We start from the raw sequence: 2,645 nt of genomic DNA, 5'->3' as shown, positions 1-2,645 counted from the left end.
CGTTCCTTTCGACACGGCTGCCGGTGCCTTTTACGACGCTGCCTTCGACCCAGCTTCTTGTGCTCCTTCTGACACGGCTGCTGGTGTCTTTTACGACTTTGCCTTCGACCCAGATTCTTGCGTTCCTTCCGACACGGCTGCCGGTGTCTTTTACGACGCTGCCTTCGACGCAGATTCTTGTGCTCCTTCTGACACAGCTGCTGGTGTCTTTTACGATGCTGCCTTCGACCCAGTTTCTTGTGTTCCTTCCCTGACTTGGCCGCCTGGTGTGGCCTGCACAGAGAACACTTGCACCTGTGTTTGAGTTCAGTGGTACATATTTTCAGGTTGCGCGGTGAGCTATCTAAGTCAGTGGTAGAGACTCAGCACCATAAATTCAGCACTAGGGACAGGGCCTTCTAAATGGAGAATTACATCGTCAACTTATAGACCCCTTCTTTTTTATTATAGCATGAGGTAATGGTTTATGCAGAAACACATTCAAGAAAATCTTGTTTCGTGGTGCAAACACTGATTAAGCAACTTTTAAAAGCCCGTTGCTTTGTCCTGCTTTGGCAAAAAATTTTTCTCTCTCCCTTCAAACGGTTTGATAAGTTTTCTGTACACGTTACAAACAGATGCACCAGTGAGACAGAGCGGGAACGTATCAAGAAGGCAGGCGGAACGGTCACGTGTCACAAGGGCCAGTTTCGGCTGAACGGAGCCCTGAGTGTATCAAGATCTCTAGGAGACACAGAGTACCGAGTAAGTCATCAACAGAATGATTTTTTACAATTCTTTTGTAAGTTCATACTGTTGGATTTATTTTTGTTTAAGACATTGTATTGGCTACCTAATGACATGATTGTGTCTTTTCTTTTGTGTGCATTGTAACACAATTTTTTTTAGCCACCAAAGTTGAGAACCAAAAAGACTTGGTACAAACTATCATGATGATTTAGTTGGGCATGTTTGCAAGGTTATCAATTGATCAATATCAGTGTAAAGGTTTTAAAGGTCACGTGTTTTGATATTATTGTGTTTTATTGTTACAGTATTCTTGAGTTTTTATTGAAGGTTACCTAAAAAGCCACAGTCAAGACCTGAGCTGTGTTTGCTAAGCTGAACAATAAGCTGAACTAAACTGACTACATTGTCTGACTTTGTTGCCTGTACCGTCCAGCCTGGCCTGACTGCAGTGCCTGAGGTGACACACACCCAGCTCACCGGGACAGAGGAGTACCTGGTGCTCGGATCTGACGGCTTCTTCGATCAACTGTCACTGGAATCCATCCGACACTCCGTCTATCTCAGCTACATGTGAGTCTCTCCTCATTTCAGTCAATGACATTGTGTCCAGCACGTAATAGCAGAACGTACTGCACCTGCGCGAAGCCCGTCATGTATTGTGCATATCACTTCAGCAGAACGTCTCATATAGGGTCGTATTTGCACATATAAGGTTAACACTCCGTCTGTAGTTTCTAATTGTTATGTAGCAAAAAATATTGTCTGCAACAGGCAAAATTCTGATGCAACGTTGACCAAGCATCCAACAAAATCAGGGTTTTGCACAGGCGCAGTACATTCTGCTGACGTGCTATACCCCATCCTCTATTGGTGCAGTTAAATGGAATGTGCACTATGTACAATGATGATCTTACAGCTTTTTAGCCTTCTCCCTGATAAAGTAGCCATTTGGCACCAAATTTGTATCGGTTACGAGGTTAGACAGGAGTGACACGAGTGGTGTGACAAAAGGTGGTGTGTATTAGGAACAACTGACAGTACTTGTTGAAGTATAAATGTGCATAGACAGTAGATTATGAGGGCTTGCAGACAGTCAGGAAGCTGTTAGAGCTCAGAAACAAAGATCAGCACAGGCAGCAAAGACAGGCAGGTTTTCTTTAGCATTGCAAAGTAGCTAGGTAGACATTCAAGAAATACCAGAACAGACAGGCAGAGACAGGACTCAAAAAGGTAGGAGAAGCCACTAGCAGTCTTGAACAGAATTACTGGTCAACTTTGGAAAAGGAATTTTTCTTACTTGATACATGATAATGACCAACAAAAAGTTCTGAAGAACAAGTCTACTAAGCTTTGTGCACTGCAAAGATTTTTTTTCACAGATTTTTATAGCAAGATGCTTTGAAGGAATACCTGACTGTACAATTATAGCTTCTAGCTAGCTAGATTTTAGCTTACAATAAAGAAAGCAAAAAGGAGTTTTAAAGAGTTTATACCTTCCAAGTTAGTAATTAAGTCCACACTCAGGAAGCAAGGGTACCTCAGAGTCAGACAGAAAGACAGGCAGACAGGCAGGCAAATAGGGTTTTGATTCATCTTACTATGAGTATGTCTAACAATTTGTTCCGACCCCCAAAACAGGGCTGTATGTATCATCCACAACGTATGGTTATTGTGATAGAATCTGTACCTGTCTGGTGGCAACAACTCAAAGGTAAGGTATGACTCAGTCACACTTTTTTGCTTGGTGACGGTTTACTTGACTGTTGACTGGGTGGCTGGTTGATTGTTTGAGTGGTTGGTTTGTCAGTGGCACGTTAATTGCTAAATTTGTTTTGCAAATTGTTGAAAGGAATTGCCTGGTTTGTTTCAGGATGATATGTGTGTTTATGCGTAAATATGCTTTATGCTTGTGTTTT

General features: G+C 42.4%; 1 protein-coding gene and 1 long non-coding RNA gene across 2 annotated transcripts in view; one reads left to right on the top strand and one right to left on the bottom strand.

Moving 5' to 3' along the window:
- Positions 1 to 2,645, bottom strand: part of LOC109486125 (trehalase-like) — a 32,092-nt gene that overhangs the window by 8,104 nt on the left and 21,343 nt on the right. The window lies entirely within an intron of this gene.
- The window catches only part of LOC109486205, a 4,561-nt gene continuing 2,529 nt past the window's right edge, over positions 614 to 2,645 (top strand). The window contains exons 1-3 of the long non-coding RNA XR_002141181.1: positions 614 to 744; positions 1,163 to 1,299; positions 2,368 to 2,440. This is a non-coding gene — a long non-coding RNA (uncharacterized LOC109486205). The remainder of the gene's footprint in view (positions 745 to 1,162; positions 1,300 to 2,367; positions 2,441 to 2,645) is intronic.

Source organism: Branchiostoma belcheri, unplaced genomic scaffold (assembly GCF_001625305.1).
Source record: "Branchiostoma belcheri isolate BF01 breed outbred unplaced genomic scaffold, Haploidv18h27 scaffold8, whole genome shotgun sequence".
NCBI classification, from domain to species: domain Eukaryota; kingdom Metazoa; phylum Chordata; class Leptocardii; order Amphioxiformes; family Branchiostomatidae; genus Branchiostoma; species Branchiostoma belcheri.
Note: the sequence above shows the minus strand (reverse complement) of the source record. Positions and strands in the feature narration are given on the sequence as shown.